The sequence below is a fragment of the Hypomesus nipponensis genome, chromosome 12 (genome assembly GCF_054491055.1).
Source record: "Hypomesus nipponensis isolate SF chromosome 12, ASM5449105v1, whole genome shotgun sequence".
In the NCBI taxonomy this organism is placed as follows: Eukaryota; Metazoa; Chordata; class Actinopteri; order Osmeriformes; family Osmeridae; genus Hypomesus; species Hypomesus nipponensis.
The window spans coordinates 17,137,501-17,150,000 of record NC_140372.1 but is presented as its reverse complement, the minus strand read 5'-3'; the positions used below and the strand labels follow the sequence as shown (position 1 = coordinate 17,150,000).

The following is a 12,500-nucleotide window of genomic DNA, read 5'->3' as shown; positions in this document are numbered from 1 at the left end:
GGCGGTCTCCCATCCAAGTACTAACCAGGCCCGACCCTGCTTAGCTTCCGAGATCAGACGAGATCGGGCGTTGCCAGGCTGGTATGGCCGTACGAAATAAGTTGACAACCATAGGCTACTTATCCATATACAGATTTAGCAATTGACAATGCAAGGTAGTCTCTCTCTCTCTCTCTCTCTCTCTCTCTCGTGTCAAAATGAAAACAGCTTCCAGCCCCTTTCATGAAGGACTACTTGTGCATATTGCAAGATGTCAGTTTCTAAGTGAATGAGCAAAAGAGCATACAGCACCTGGTATTCCCAGGCGGTCTCCCATCCAAGTACTAACCAGGCCCGACCCTGCTTAGCTTCCGAGATCAGACGTGATCGGGCGTTGCCAGGCTGGTATGGCCGTACGAAATAAGTTGACAACCATAGGCTACTTATCCATATACAGATTTAGCAATTGACAATGCAAGGTAGTCTCTCTCTATCTCTCTCTCTCTCTCTCTCTCTCTCTCTCTCTCTCGTGTCAAAATGAAAACAGCTTCCAGCCCCTTTCATGAAGGACTACTTGTGCATATTGCAAGATGTCAGTTTCTAAGTGAATGAGCAAAAGAGCATACAGCACCTGGTATTCCCAGGCGGTCTCCCATCCAAGTACTAACCAGGCCCGACCCTGCTTAGCTTCCGAGATCAGACGAGATCGGGCGTGGCCAGGCTGGTATGGCCGTACGAAATAAGTTGACAACCATAGGCTACTTATCCATATACAGATTTAGCAATTGACAATGCAAGGTGGTCTCTCTCTCTCTCTCTCTCGTGTCAAAATGAAAACAGCTTCCAGCCCCTTTCATGAAGGACTACTTGTGCATATTGCAAGATTTCAGTTTCTAAGTGAATGAGCAAAAGAGCATACAGCACCTGGTATTCCCAGGCGGTCTCCCATCCAAGTACTAACCAGGCCCGACCCTGCTTAGCTTCCGAGATCAGACGAGATCGGGCGTTGCCAGGCTGGTATGGCCGTACGAAATAAGTTGACAACCATAGGCTACTTATCCATATACAGATTTAGCAATTGACAATGCAAGGTGGTCTCTCTCTCTCTCTCTCTCGTGTCAAAATGAAAACAGCTTCCAGCCCCTTTCATGAAGGACTACTTGTGCATATTGCAAGATGTCAGTTTCTATGTGAATGAGCAAAAGAGCATACAGCACCTGGTATTCCCAGGCGGTCTCCCATCCAAGTACTAACCAGGCCCGACCCTGCTTAGCTTCCGAGATCAGACGTGATCGGGCGTTGCCAGGCTGGTATGGCCGTACGAAATAAGTTGACAACCATAGGCTACTTATCCATATACAGATTTAGCAATTGACAATGCAAGGTGGTCTCTCTCTCTCTCTCTCTCTCTCTCTCTCTCTCGTGTCAAAATGAAAACAGCTTCCAGCCCCTTTCATGAAGGACTACTTGTGCATATTGCAAGATGTCAGTTTCTAAGTGAATGAGCAAAAGAGCATACAGCACCTGGTATTCCCAGGCGGTCTCCCATCCAAGTACTAACCAGGCCCGACCCTGCTTAGCTTCCGAGATCAGACGAGAGCGGGCGTTGCCAGGCTGGTATGGCCGTACGAAATAAGTTGACAACCATAGGCTACTTATCCATATACAGATTTAGCAATTGACAATGCAAGGTGGTCTCTCTCTCTCTCTCTCGTGTCAAAATGAAAACAGCTTCCAGCCCCTTTCATGAAGGACTACTTGTGCATATTGCAAGATGTCAGTTTCTAAGTGAATGAGCAAAAGAGCATACAGCACCTGGTATTCCCAGGCGGTCTCCCATCCAAGTACTAACCAGGCCCAACCCTGCTTAGCTTACGAGATCAGACGTGATCGGGCGTTGCCAGGCTGGTATGGCCGTACGAAATAAGTTGACAACCATAGGCTACTTATCCATATACAGATTTGGCATTTGACAATGCAAGGTGGTCTCTCTCTCTCTCTCTCTCTCTCTCTCTCTCTCTCTCTCTCGTGTCAAAATGAAAACAGTTTCCAGCCCCTTTCATGAAGGACTACTTGTGCATATTGCAAGATGTCAGTTTCTAAGTGAATGAGCAAAAGAGCATACAGCACCTGGTATTCCCAGGCGGTCTCCCATCCAAGTACTAACCAGGCCCGACCCTGCTTAGCTTCCGAGATCAGACGAGATCGGGCGTTGCCAGGCTGGTATGGCCGTACGAAATAAGTTGACAACCATAGGCTACTTATCCATATACAGATTTAGCAATTGACAATGCAAGGTAGTCTCTCTCTCTCTCTCGTGTCAAAATGAAAACAGCTTCCAGCCCCTTTCATGAAGGACTACTTGTGCATATTGCAAGATGTCAGTTTCTAAGTGAATGAGCAAAAGAGCATACAGCACCTGGTATTCCCAGGCGGTCTCCCATCCAAGTACTAACCAGGCCCGACCCTGCTTAGCTTCCGAGATCAGGCGTTGCCAGGCTGGTATGGCCGTACGAAATAAGTTGACAACCATAGGCTACTTATCCATATACAGATTTAGCAATTGACAATGCAAGGTGGTCTCTCTCTCTCTCTCTCGTGTCAAAATGAAAACAGCTTCCAGCCCCTTTCATGAAGGACTACTTGTGCATATTGCAAGATGTCAGTTTCTAAGTGAATGAGCAAAAGAGCATACAGCACCTGGTATTCCCAGGCGGTCTCCCATCCAAGTACTAACCAGGCCCGACCCTGCTTAGCTTCCGAGATCAGACGAGATCGGGCGTTGCCAGGCTGGTATGGCCGTACGAAATAAGTTGACAACCATAGGCTACTTATCCATATACAGATTTAGCAATTGACAATACAAGGTAGTCTCTCTCTCTCTCTCTCTCTCTCTCTCGTGTCAAAATGAAAACAGCTTCCAGCCCCTTTCATGAAGGACTACTTGTGCATATTGCAAGATGTCAGTTTCTAAGTGAATGAGCAAAAGAGCATACAGCACCTGGTATTCCCAGGCGGTCTCCCATCCAAGTACTAACCAGGCCCGACCCTGCTTAGCTTCCGAGATCAGGCGTTGCCAGGCTGGTATGGCCGTACTAAATAAGTTGACAACCATAGGCTACTTATCCATATACAGATTTAGCAATTGACAATGCAAGGTAGTCTCTCTCTCTCTCTCTCGTGTCAAAATGAAAACAGCTTCCAGCCCCTTTCATGAAGGACTACTTGTGCATATTGCAAGATGTCAGTTTCTAAGTGAATGAGCAAAAGAGCATACAGCACCTGGTATTCCCAGGCGGTCTCCCATCCAAGTACTAACCAGGCCCGACCCTGCTTAGCTTCCGAGATCAGACGAGATCGGGCGTTGCCAGGCTGGTATGGCCGTACGAAATAAGTTGACAACCATAGGCTACTTATCCATATACAGATTTAGCAATTGAAAATGCAAGGTAGTCTCTCTCTCTCTCTCTCTCTCGTGTCAAAATGAAAACAGCTTCCAGCCCCTTTCATGAAGGACTACTTGTGCATATTGCAAGATTTCAGTTTCTAAGTGAATGAGCACAAGAGCATACAGCACCTGGTATTCCCAGGCGGTCTCCCATCCAAGTACTAACCAGGCCCGACCCTGCTTAGCTTCCGAGATCAGACGAGATCGGGCGTTGCCAGGCTGGTATGGCCGTACGAAATAAGTTGACAACCATAGGCTACTTATCCATATACAGATTTAGCAATTGACAATGCAAGGTAGTCTCTCTCTCTCTCTCTCTCTCTCTCTCGTGTCAAAATGAAAACAGCTTCCAGCCCCTTTCATGAAGGACTACTTGTGCATATTGCAAGATGTCAGTTTCTATGTGAATGAGCAAAAGAGCATACAGCACCTGGTATTCCCAGGCGGTCTCCCATCCAAGTACTAACCAGGCCCGACCCTGCTTAGCTTCCGAGATCAGACGTGATCGGGCGTTGCCAGGCTGGTATGGCCGTACGAAATAAGTTGACAACCATAGGCTACTTATCCATATACAGATTTAGCAATTGACAATGCAAGGTGGTCTCTCTCTCTCTCTCTCTCTCTCTCTCTCTCTCGTGTCAAAATGAAAACAGCTTCCAGCCCCTTTCATGAAGGACTACTTGTGCATATTGCAAGATGTCAGTTTCTAAGTGAATGAGCAAAAGAGCATACAGCACCTGGTATTCCCAGGCGGTCTCCCATCCAAGTACTAACCAGGCCCGACCCTGCTTAGCTTCCGAGATCAGACGTGATCGGGCGTTGCCAGGCTGGTATGGCCGTACGAAATAAGTTGACAACCATAGGCTACTTATCCATATACAGATTTAGCAATTGACAATGCAAGGTGGTCTCTCTCTCTCTCTCTCTCTCTCTCTCTCTCGTGTCAAAATGAAAACAGCTTCCAGCCCCTTTCATGAAGGACTACTTGTGCATATTGCAAGATGTCAGTTTCTAAGTGAATGAGCAAAAGAGCATACAGCACCTGGTATTACCAGGCGGTCTCCCATCCAAGTACTAACCAGGCCCGACCCTGCTTAGCTTCCGAGATCAGACGTGATCGGGCGTTGCCAGGCTGGTATGGCCGTACGAAATAAGTTGACAACCATAGGCTACTTATCCATATACAGATTTAGCAATTGACAATGCAAGGTAGTCTCTCTCTCTCTCTCTCTCTCTCTCTCTCTCTCTCGTGTCAAAATGAAAACAGCTTCCAGCCCCTTTCATGAAGGACTACTTGTGCATATTGCAAGATGTCAGTTTCTAAGTGAATGAGCAAAAGAGCATACAGCACCTGGTATTCCCAGGCGGTCTCCCATCCAAGTACTAACCAGGCCCGACCCTGCTTAGCTTCCGAGATCAGACGAGATCGGGCGTGGCCAGGCTGGTATGGCCGTACGAAATAAGTTGACAACCATAGGCTACTTATCCATATACAGATTTAGCAATTGACAATGCAAGGTGGTCTCTCTCTCTCTCTCTCTCGTGTCAAAATGAAAACAGCTTCCAGCCCCTTTCATGAAGGACTACTTGTGCATATTGCAAGATGTCAGTTTCTAAGTTAATGAGCAAAAGAGCATACAGCACCTGGTATTCCCAGGCGGTCTCCCATCCAAGTACTAACCAGGCCCGACCCTGCTTAGCTTCCGAGATCAGACGAGATCGGGCGTTGCCAGGCTGGTATGGCCGTACGAAATAAGTTGACAACCATAGGCTACTTATCCATATACAGATTTAGCAATTGACAATGCAAGGTGGTCTCTCTCTCTCTCTCTCGTGTCAAAATGAAAACAGCTTCCAGCCCCTTTCATGAAGGACTACTTGTGCATATTGCAAGATTTCAGTTTCTAAGTGAATGAGCAAAAGAGCATACAGCACCTGGTATACCCAGGCGGTCTCCCATCCAAGTACTAACCAGGCCCGACCCTGCTTAGCTTCCGAGATCAGACGAGATCGGGCGTTGCCAGGCTGGTATGGCCGTACGAAATAAGTTGACAACCATAGGCTACTTATCCATATACAGATTTAGCAATTGACAATGCAAGGTGGTCTCTCTCTCTCTCTCTCTCTCTCGTGTCAAAATGAAAACAGCTTCCAGCCCCTTTCATGAAGGACTACTTGTGCATATTGCAAGATTTCAGTTTCTAAGTGAATGAGCAAAAGAGCATACGGCACCTGGTATTCCCAGGCGGTCTCCCATCCAAGTACTAACCAGGCCCGACCCTGCTTAGCTTCCGAGATCAGACGTGATCGGGCGTTGCCAGGCTGGTATGGCCGTACGAAATAAGTTGACAACCATAGGCTACTTATCCATATACAGATTTAGCAATTGACAATGCAAGGTGGTCTCTCTCTCTCTCTCTCTCTCTCTCTCTCTCTCTCTCTCTCTCTCTCTCTCGTGTCAAAATGAAAACAGCTTCCAGCCCCTTTCATGAAGGACTACTTGTGCATATTGCAAGATGTCAGTTTCTAAGTGAATGAGCAAAAGAGCATACAGCACCTGGTATTACAAGGCGGTCTCCCATCCAAGTACTAACCAGGCCCGACCCTGCTTAGCTTCCGAGATCAGACGTGATCGGGCGTTGCCAGGCTGGTATGGCCGTACGAAATAAGTTGACAACCATAGGCTACTTATCCATATACAGATTTAGCAATTGACAATGCAAGGTAGTCTCTCTCTCTCTCTCTCTCTCTCTCTCTCTCTCGTGTCAAAATGAAAACAGCTTCCAGCCCCTTTCATGAAGGACTACTTGTGCATATTGCAAGATGTCAGTTTCTTAGTGAATGAGCAAAAGAGCATACAGCACCTGGTATTCCCAGGCGGTCTCCCATCCAAGTACTAACCAGGCCCGACCCTGCTTAGCTTCCGAGATCAGACGAGATCGGGCGAGGCCAGGCTGGTATGGCCGTACGAAATAAGTTGACAACCATAGGCTACTTATCCATATACAGATTTAGCAATTGACAATGCAAGGTGGTCTCTCTCTCTCTCTCTCTCGTGTCAAAATGAAAACAGCTTCCAGCCCCTTTCATGAAGGACTACTTGTGCATATTGCAAGATGTCAGTTTCTAAGTTAATGAGCAAAAGAGCATACAGCACCTGGTATTCCCAGGCGGTCTCCCATCCAAGTACTAACCAGGCCCGACCCTGCTTAGCTTCCGAGATCAGACGAGATCGGGCGTTGCCAGGCTGGTATGGCCGTACGAAATAAGTTGACAACCATAGGCTACTTATCCATATACAGATTTAGCAATTGACAATGCAAGGTGGTCTCTCTCTCTCTCTCTCGTGTCAAAATGAAAACAGCTTCCAGCCCCTTTCATGAAGGACTACTTGTGCATATTGCAAGATTTCAGTTTCTAAGTGAATGAGCAAAAGAGCATACAGCACCTGGTATTCCCAGGCGGTCTCCCATCCAAGTACTAACCAGGCCCGACCCTGCTTAGCTTCCGAGATCAGACGAGATCGGGCGTTGCCAGGCTGGTATGGCCGTACGAAATAAGTTGACAACCATAGGCTACTTATCCATATACAGATTTAGCAATTGACAATGCAAGGTGGTCTCTCTCTCTCTCTCTCTCTCTCTCTCTCTCTCTCTCTCTCTCTCTCTCTCGTGTCAAAATGAAAACAGCTTCCAGCCCCTTTCATGAAGGACTACTTGTGCATATTGCAAGATGTCAGTTTCTAAGTGAATGAGCAAAAGAGCATACAGCACCTGGTATTCCCAGGCGGTCTCCCATCCAAGTACTAACCAGGCCCGACCCTGCTTAGCTTCCGAGATCAGACGAGAGCGGGCGTTGCCAGGCTGGTATGGCCGTACGAAATAAGTTGACAACCATAGGCTACTTATCCATATACAGATTTAGCAATTGACAATGCAAGGTAGTCTCTCTCTCTCTCTCTCTCTCTCTCTCTCTCTCTCGTGTCAAAATGAAAACAGCTTCCAGCCCCTTTCATGAAGGACTACTTGTGCATATTGCAAGATGTCAGTTTCTAAGTGAATGAGCAAAAGAGCATACAGCACCTGGTATTCCCAGGCGGTCTCCCATCCAAGTACTAACCAGGCCCGACCCTGCTTAGCTTACGAGATCAGACGTGATCGGGCGTTGCCAGGCTGGTATGGCCGTACGAAATAAGTTGACAACCATAGGCTACTTATCCATATACAGATTTGGCATTTGACAATGCAAGGTGGTCTCTCTCTCTCTCTCTCTCTCTCTCTCTCGTGTCAAAATGAAAACAGTTTCCAGCCCCTTTCATGAAGGACTACTTGTGCATATTGCAAGATTTCAGTTTCTAAGTGAATGAGCAAAAGAGCATACAGCACCTGGTATTCCCAGGCGGTCTCCCATCCAAGTACTAACCAGGCCCGACCCTGCTTAGCTTCCGAGATCAGACGAGATCGGGCGTTGCCAGGCTGGTATGGCCGTACGAAATAAGTTGACAACCATAGGCTACTTATCCATATACAGATTTAGCAATTGACAATGCAAGGTAGTCTCTCTCTCTCTCTCGTGTCAAAATGAAAACAGCTTCCAGCCCCTTTCATGAAGGACTACTTGTGCATATTGCAAGATGTCAGTTTCTAAGTGAATGAGCAAAAGAGCATACAGCACCTGGTATTCCCAGGCGGTCTCCCATCCAAGTACTAACCAGGCCCGACCCTGCTTAGCTTCCGAGATCAGACGAGATCGGGCGTTGCCAGGCTGGTATGGCCGTACGAAATAAGTTGACAACCATAGGCTACTTATCCATATACAGATTTAGCAATTGACAATGCAAGGTGGTCTCTCTCTCTCTCTCTCTCGTGTCAAAATGAAAACAGCTTCCAGCCCCTTTCATGAAGGACTACTTGTGCATATTGCAAGATGTCAGTTTCTAAGTGAATGAGCAAAAGAGCATACAGCACCTGGTATTCCCAGGCGGTCTCCCATCCAAGTACTAACCAGGCCCGACCCTGCTTAGCTTCCGAGATCAGACGAGATCGGGCGTTGCCAGGCTGGTATGGCCGTACGAAATAAGTTGACAACCATAGGCTACTTATCCATATACAGATTTAGCAATTGACAATGCAAGGTGGTCTCTCTCTCTCTCTCTCGTGTCAAAATGAAAACAGCTTCCAGCCCCTTTCATGAAGGACTACTTGTGCATATTGCAAGATTTCAGTTTCTAAGTGAATGAGCAAAAGAGCATACAGCACCTGGTATTCCCAGGCGGTCTCCCATCCAAGTACTAACCAGGCCCGACCCTGCTTAGCTTCCGAGATCAGACGAGATCGGGCGTTGCCAGGCTGGTATGGCCGTACGAAATAAGTTGACAACCATAGGCTACTTATCCATATACAGATTTAGCAATTGACAATACAAGGTAGTCTCTCTCTCTCTCTCTCTCTCTCTCTCTCTCTCTCTCTCGTGTCAAAATGAAAACAGCTTCCAGCCCCTTTCATGAAGGACTACTTGTGCATATTGCAAGATGTCAGTTTCTAAGTGAATGAGCAAAAGAGCATACAGCACCTGGTATTCCCAGGCGGTCTCCCATCCAAGTACTAACCAGGCCCGACCCTGCTTAGCTTACGAGATCAGACGTGATCGGGCGTTGCCAGGCTGGTATGGCCGTACGAAATAAGTTGACAACCATAGGCTACTTATCCATATACAGATTTAGCAATTGACAATGCAAGGTGGTCTCTCTCTCTCTCTCTCTCTCTCTCGTGTCAAAATGAAAACAGCTTCCAGCCCCTTTCATGAAGGACTACTTGTGCATATTGCAAGATGTCAGTTTCTAAGTGAATGAGCAAAAGAGCATACAGCACCTGGTATTCCCAGGCGGTCTCCCATCCAAGTACTAACCAGGCCCGACCCTGCTTAGCTTCCGAGATCAGGCGTTGCCAGGCTGGTATGGCCGTACGAAATAAGTTGACAACCATAGGCTACTTATCCATATACAGATTTAGCAATTGACAATGCAAGGTAGTCTCTCTCTCTCTCTCTCTCTCTCTCTCTCTCTCGTGTCAAAATGAAAACAGCTTCCAGCCCCTTTCATGAAGGACTACTTGTGCATATTGCAAGATGTCAGTTTCTAAGTGAATGAGCAAAAGAGCATACAGCACCTGGTATTCCCAGGCGGTCTCCCATCCAAGTACTAACCAGGCCCGACCCTGCTCAGCTTCCGAGATCAGACGAGATCGGGCGTTGCCAGGCTGGTATGGCCGTACGAAATAAGTTGACAACCATAGGCTACTTATCCATATACAGATTTAGCAATTGACAATGCAAGGTAGTCTCTCTCTCTCTCTCTCTCTCTCTCTCGTGTCAAAATGAAAACAGCTTCCAGCCCCTTTCATGAAGGACTACTTGTGCATATTGCAAGATGTCAGTTTCTAAGTGAATGAGCAAAAGAGCATACAGCACCTGGTATTCCCAGGCGGTCTCCCATCCAAGTACTAACCAGGCCCGACCCTGCTTAGCTTGCGAGATCAGACGTGATCGGGCGTTGCCAGGCTGGTATGGCCGTACGAAATAAGTTGACAACCATAGGCTACTTATCCATATACAGATTTAGCAATTGACAATGCAAGGTGGTCTCTCTCTCTCTCTCTCTCTCTCTCTCTCTCTCTCTCTCTCTCGTGTCAAAATGAAAACAGCTTCCAGCCCCTTTCATGAAGGACTACTTGTGCATATTGCAAGATGTCAGTTTCTAAGTGAATGAGCAAAAGAGCATACAGCACCTGGTATTCCCAGGCGGTCTCCCATCCAAGTACTAACCAGGCCCGACCCTGCTTAGCTTCCGAGATCAGACGTGATCGGGCGTTGCCAGGCTGGTATGGCCGTACGAAATAAGTTGACAACCATAGGCTACTTATCCATATACAGATTTAGCAATTCACAATGCAAGGTGGTCTCTCTCTCTCTCTCTCTCTCTCTCTCTCGTGTCAAAATGAAAACAGCTTCCAGCCCCTTTCATGAAGGACTACTTGTGCATATTGCAAGATGTCAGTTTCTAAGTGAATGAGCAAAAGAGCATACAGCACCTGGTATTCCCAGGCGGTCTCCCATCCAAGTACTAACCAGGCCCGACCCTGCTTAGCTTCCGAGATCAGACGAGATCGGGCGTTGCCAGGCTGGTATGGCCGTACGAAATAAGTTGACAACCATAGGCTACTTATCCATATACAGATTTAGCAATTGACAATGCAAGGTAGTCTCTCTCTCTCTCTCTCTCTCTCTCTCTCGTGTCAAAATGAAAACAGCTTCCAGCCCCTTTCATGAAGGACTACTTGTGCATATTGCAAGATGTCAGTTTCTAAGTGAATGAGCAAAAGAGCATACAGCACCTGGTATTCCCAGGCGGTCTCCCATCCAAGTACTAACCAGGCCCGACCCTGCTTAGCTTCCGAGATCAGACGTGATCTGGCGTTGCCAGGCTGGTATGGCCGTACGAAATAAGTTGACAACCATAGGCTACTTATCCATATACAGATTTAGCAATTGACAATGCAAGGTGGTCTCTCTCTCTCTCTCTCTCTCTCTCTCTCTCTCTCTCGTGTCAAAATGAAAACAGCTTCCAGCCCCTTTCATGAAGGACTACTTGTGCATATTGCAAGATGTCAGTTTCTAAGTGAATGAGCAAAAGAGCATACAGCACCTGGTATTCCCAGGCGGTCTCCCATCCAAGTACTAACCAGGCCCGACCCTGCTTAGCTTCCGAGATCAGACGTGATCGGGCGTTGCCAGGCTGGTATGGCCGTACGAAATAAGTTGACAACCATAGGCTACTTATCCATATACAGATTTAGCAATTGACAATGCAAGGTGGTCTCTCTCTCTCTCTCTCGTGTCAAAATGAAAACAGCTTCCAGCCCCTTTCATGAAGGACTACTTGTGCATATTGCAAGATGTCAGTTTCTAAGTGAATGAGCAAAAGAGCATACAGCACCTGGTATTCCCAGGCGGTCTCCCATCCAAGTACTAACCAGGCCCGACCCTGCTTAGCTTCCGAGATCAGACGAGATCGGGCGTTGCCAGGCTGGTATGGCCGTACAAAATAAGTTGACAACCATAGGCTACTTATCCATATACAGATTTAGCAATTGACAATGCAAGGTGGTCTCTCTCTCTCTCTCTCTCGTGTCAAAATGAAAACAGCTTCCAGCCCCTTTCATGAAGGACTACTTGTGCATATTGCAAGATTTCAGTTTCTAAGTGAATGAGCAAAAGAGCATACAGCACCTGGTATTCCCAGGCGGTCTCCCATCCAAGTACCAACCAGGCCCGACCCTGCTTAGCTTCCGAGATCAGACGAGATCGGGCGTTGCCAGGCTGGTATGGCCGTACGAAATAAGTTGACAACCATAGGCTACTTATCCATATACAGATTTAGCAATTGACAATGCAAGGTAGTCTCTCTCTCTCTCTCTCTCTCTCTCTCGTGTCAAAATGAAAACAGCTTCCAGCCCCTTTCATGAAGGACTACTTGTGCATATTGCAAGATGTCAGTTTCTAAGTGAATGAGCAAAAGAGCATACAGCACCTGGTATTCCCAGGCGGTCTCCCATCCAAGTACTAACCAGGCCCGACCCTGCTTAGCTTCCGAGATCAGAAGAGATCGGGCGTTGCCAGGCTGGTATGGCCGTACAAAATAAGTTGACAACCATAGGCTACTTATCCATATACAGATTTAGCAATTGACAATGCAAGGTAGTCTCTCTCTCTCTCTCTCTCTCGTGTCAAAATGAAAACAGCTTCCAGCCCCTTTCATGAAGGACTACTTGTGCATATTGCAAGATGTCAGTTTCTAAGTGAATGAGCAAAAGAGCATACAGTACCTGGTATTCCCAGGCGGTCTCCCATCCAAGTACTAACCAGGCCCGACCCTGCTTAGCTTCCGAGATCAGACGAGATCGGGCGTTGCCAGGCTGGTATGGCCGTACGAAATAAGTTGACAACCATAGGCTACTTATCCATATACAGATTTAGCAATTGACAATGCAAGGTAGTCTCTCTCTCTCTCTCTCTC

The 12,500-nt window shown here is 47.2% G+C and overlaps 30 non-coding genes and 12 pseudogenes across 30 annotated transcripts in view; all 42 read right to left on the bottom strand.

The window, feature by feature from the left end:
* The window catches only part of LOC146265631 (5S ribosomal RNA), a 119-nt gene extending 24 nt beyond the window's left edge, over positions 1 to 95 (bottom strand). Inside the window, exon 1 of the ribosomal RNA XR_014726529.1 lies at positions 1 to 95. This exon is cut by the window's left edge and continues 24 nt beyond it. This is a non-coding gene — a ribosomal RNA (5S ribosomal RNA).
* Positions 96 to 279: 184 nt separating this feature from the next.
* LOC146265630 (5S ribosomal RNA) lies at positions 280 to 398 on the bottom strand. Its single transcript, XR_014727819.1, has one exon. It is a non-coding gene; the product is annotated as a 5S ribosomal RNA (ribosomal RNA).
* A 200-nt stretch (positions 399 to 598) lies between these two features.
* Positions 599 to 717, bottom strand: LOC146265629 (5S ribosomal RNA). Its single transcript, XR_014728016.1, has one exon. It is a non-coding gene; the product is annotated as a 5S ribosomal RNA (ribosomal RNA).
* A 174-nt stretch (positions 718 to 891) lies between these two features.
* Positions 892 to 1,010, bottom strand: LOC146265628 (5S ribosomal RNA). The gene has a single exon (XR_014726528.1). It is a non-coding gene; the product is annotated as a 5S ribosomal RNA (ribosomal RNA).
* A 174-nt stretch (positions 1,011 to 1,184) lies between these two features.
* On the bottom strand, positions 1,185 to 1,303 carry LOC146265627 (5S ribosomal RNA). The gene has a single exon (XR_014727817.1). It is a non-coding gene; the product is annotated as a 5S ribosomal RNA (ribosomal RNA).
* A 188-nt stretch (positions 1,304 to 1,491) lies between these two features.
* Positions 1,492 to 1,610, bottom strand: LOC146265626 (5S ribosomal RNA; annotated as a pseudogene).
* A 172-nt stretch (positions 1,611 to 1,782) lies between these two features.
* On the bottom strand, positions 1,783 to 1,901 carry LOC146265625 (5S ribosomal RNA; annotated as a pseudogene).
* Positions 1,902 to 2,097: 196 nt separating this feature from the next.
* Positions 2,098 to 2,216, bottom strand: LOC146265624 (5S ribosomal RNA). Its single transcript, XR_014726527.1, has one exon. It is a non-coding gene; the product is annotated as a 5S ribosomal RNA (ribosomal RNA).
* Positions 2,217 to 2,386: 170 nt separating this feature from the next.
* Positions 2,387 to 2,495, bottom strand: LOC146265623 (5S ribosomal RNA; annotated as a pseudogene).
* Positions 2,496 to 2,667: 172 nt separating this feature from the next.
* Positions 2,668 to 2,786, bottom strand: LOC146265622 (5S ribosomal RNA). Its single transcript, XR_014726526.1, has one exon. It is a non-coding gene; the product is annotated as a 5S ribosomal RNA (ribosomal RNA).
* Positions 2,787 to 2,968: 182 nt separating this feature from the next.
* LOC146265621 (5S ribosomal RNA) lies at positions 2,969 to 3,077 on the bottom strand (annotated as a pseudogene).
* A 172-nt stretch (positions 3,078 to 3,249) lies between these two features.
* Positions 3,250 to 3,368, bottom strand: LOC146265620 (5S ribosomal RNA). Its single transcript, XR_014726525.1, has one exon. It is a non-coding gene; the product is annotated as a 5S ribosomal RNA (ribosomal RNA).
* A 176-nt stretch (positions 3,369 to 3,544) lies between these two features.
* Positions 3,545 to 3,663, bottom strand: LOC146265619 (5S ribosomal RNA). Its single transcript, XR_014726524.1, has one exon. It is a non-coding gene; the product is annotated as a 5S ribosomal RNA (ribosomal RNA).
* Positions 3,664 to 3,845: 182 nt separating this feature from the next.
* LOC146265618 (5S ribosomal RNA) lies at positions 3,846 to 3,964 on the bottom strand. Its single transcript, XR_014727816.1, has one exon. It is a non-coding gene; the product is annotated as a 5S ribosomal RNA (ribosomal RNA).
* A 188-nt stretch (positions 3,965 to 4,152) lies between these two features.
* Positions 4,153 to 4,271, bottom strand: LOC146265617 (5S ribosomal RNA). The gene has a single exon (XR_014727815.1). It is a non-coding gene; the product is annotated as a 5S ribosomal RNA (ribosomal RNA).
* Positions 4,272 to 4,457: 186 nt separating this feature from the next.
* LOC146265616 (5S ribosomal RNA) lies at positions 4,458 to 4,576 on the bottom strand (annotated as a pseudogene).
* Positions 4,577 to 4,766: 190 nt separating this feature from the next.
* Positions 4,767 to 4,885, bottom strand: LOC146265615 (5S ribosomal RNA). Its single transcript, XR_014728015.1, has one exon. It is a non-coding gene; the product is annotated as a 5S ribosomal RNA (ribosomal RNA).
* Positions 4,886 to 5,059: 174 nt separating this feature from the next.
* LOC146265614 (5S ribosomal RNA) lies at positions 5,060 to 5,178 on the bottom strand. The gene has a single exon (XR_014726523.1). It is a non-coding gene; the product is annotated as a 5S ribosomal RNA (ribosomal RNA).
* Positions 5,179 to 5,350: 172 nt separating this feature from the next.
* Positions 5,351 to 5,469, bottom strand: LOC146265613 (5S ribosomal RNA). The gene has a single exon (XR_014729185.1). It is a non-coding gene; the product is annotated as a 5S ribosomal RNA (ribosomal RNA).
* A 178-nt stretch (positions 5,470 to 5,647) lies between these two features.
* Positions 5,648 to 5,766, bottom strand: LOC146265612 (5S ribosomal RNA). Its single transcript, XR_014727497.1, has one exon. It is a non-coding gene; the product is annotated as a 5S ribosomal RNA (ribosomal RNA).
* Positions 5,767 to 5,972: 206 nt separating this feature from the next.
* Positions 5,973 to 6,091, bottom strand: LOC146265611 (5S ribosomal RNA; annotated as a pseudogene).
* A 188-nt stretch (positions 6,092 to 6,279) lies between these two features.
* Positions 6,280 to 6,398, bottom strand: LOC146265610 (5S ribosomal RNA). Its single transcript, XR_014728628.1, has one exon. It is a non-coding gene; the product is annotated as a 5S ribosomal RNA (ribosomal RNA).
* A 174-nt stretch (positions 6,399 to 6,572) lies between these two features.
* LOC146265609 (5S ribosomal RNA) lies at positions 6,573 to 6,691 on the bottom strand. The gene has a single exon (XR_014726522.1). It is a non-coding gene; the product is annotated as a 5S ribosomal RNA (ribosomal RNA).
* A 172-nt stretch (positions 6,692 to 6,863) lies between these two features.
* Positions 6,864 to 6,982, bottom strand: LOC146265608 (5S ribosomal RNA). The gene has a single exon (XR_014726521.1). It is a non-coding gene; the product is annotated as a 5S ribosomal RNA (ribosomal RNA).
* Positions 6,983 to 7,188: 206 nt separating this feature from the next.
* On the bottom strand, positions 7,189 to 7,307 carry LOC146265607 (5S ribosomal RNA; annotated as a pseudogene).
* A 190-nt stretch (positions 7,308 to 7,497) lies between these two features.
* On the bottom strand, positions 7,498 to 7,616 carry LOC146265606 (5S ribosomal RNA; annotated as a pseudogene).
* A 184-nt stretch (positions 7,617 to 7,800) lies between these two features.
* Positions 7,801 to 7,919, bottom strand: LOC146265605 (5S ribosomal RNA). Its single transcript, XR_014726519.1, has one exon. It is a non-coding gene; the product is annotated as a 5S ribosomal RNA (ribosomal RNA).
* A 170-nt stretch (positions 7,920 to 8,089) lies between these two features.
* Positions 8,090 to 8,208, bottom strand: LOC146265604 (5S ribosomal RNA). Its single transcript, XR_014726518.1, has one exon. It is a non-coding gene; the product is annotated as a 5S ribosomal RNA (ribosomal RNA).
* Positions 8,209 to 8,382: 174 nt separating this feature from the next.
* On the bottom strand, positions 8,383 to 8,501 carry LOC146265603 (5S ribosomal RNA). The gene has a single exon (XR_014726517.1). It is a non-coding gene; the product is annotated as a 5S ribosomal RNA (ribosomal RNA).
* A 172-nt stretch (positions 8,502 to 8,673) lies between these two features.
* Positions 8,674 to 8,792, bottom strand: LOC146265602 (5S ribosomal RNA). Its single transcript, XR_014726516.1, has one exon. It is a non-coding gene; the product is annotated as a 5S ribosomal RNA (ribosomal RNA).
* Positions 8,793 to 8,986: 194 nt separating this feature from the next.
* Positions 8,987 to 9,105, bottom strand: LOC146265601 (5S ribosomal RNA; annotated as a pseudogene).
* Positions 9,106 to 9,285: 180 nt separating this feature from the next.
* On the bottom strand, positions 9,286 to 9,394 carry LOC146265600 (5S ribosomal RNA; annotated as a pseudogene).
* A 188-nt stretch (positions 9,395 to 9,582) lies between these two features.
* Positions 9,583 to 9,701, bottom strand: LOC146265599 (5S ribosomal RNA). Its single transcript, XR_014729329.1, has one exon. It is a non-coding gene; the product is annotated as a 5S ribosomal RNA (ribosomal RNA).
* Positions 9,702 to 9,883: 182 nt separating this feature from the next.
* LOC146265598 (5S ribosomal RNA) lies at positions 9,884 to 10,002 on the bottom strand (annotated as a pseudogene).
* A 198-nt stretch (positions 10,003 to 10,200) lies between these two features.
* LOC146265597 (5S ribosomal RNA) lies at positions 10,201 to 10,319 on the bottom strand. The gene has a single exon (XR_014727814.1). It is a non-coding gene; the product is annotated as a 5S ribosomal RNA (ribosomal RNA).
* A 184-nt stretch (positions 10,320 to 10,503) lies between these two features.
* LOC146265596 (5S ribosomal RNA) lies at positions 10,504 to 10,622 on the bottom strand. The gene has a single exon (XR_014726515.1). It is a non-coding gene; the product is annotated as a 5S ribosomal RNA (ribosomal RNA).
* A 184-nt stretch (positions 10,623 to 10,806) lies between these two features.
* LOC146265595 (5S ribosomal RNA) lies at positions 10,807 to 10,925 on the bottom strand (annotated as a pseudogene).
* A 192-nt stretch (positions 10,926 to 11,117) lies between these two features.
* LOC146265594 (5S ribosomal RNA) lies at positions 11,118 to 11,236 on the bottom strand. The gene has a single exon (XR_014727813.1). It is a non-coding gene; the product is annotated as a 5S ribosomal RNA (ribosomal RNA).
* A 172-nt stretch (positions 11,237 to 11,408) lies between these two features.
* On the bottom strand, positions 11,409 to 11,527 carry LOC146265593 (5S ribosomal RNA). Its single transcript, XR_014728237.1, has one exon. It is a non-coding gene; the product is annotated as a 5S ribosomal RNA (ribosomal RNA).
* A 174-nt stretch (positions 11,528 to 11,701) lies between these two features.
* On the bottom strand, positions 11,702 to 11,820 carry LOC146265592 (5S ribosomal RNA). Its single transcript, XR_014728694.1, has one exon. It is a non-coding gene; the product is annotated as a 5S ribosomal RNA (ribosomal RNA).
* A 182-nt stretch (positions 11,821 to 12,002) lies between these two features.
* Positions 12,003 to 12,121, bottom strand: LOC146265591 (5S ribosomal RNA). The gene has a single exon (XR_014728823.1). It is a non-coding gene; the product is annotated as a 5S ribosomal RNA (ribosomal RNA).
* A 176-nt stretch (positions 12,122 to 12,297) lies between these two features.
* LOC146265590 (5S ribosomal RNA) lies at positions 12,298 to 12,416 on the bottom strand. The gene has a single exon (XR_014728428.1). It is a non-coding gene; the product is annotated as a 5S ribosomal RNA (ribosomal RNA).
* Between the last annotated feature and the right edge of the window lie 84 nt (positions 12,417 to 12,500).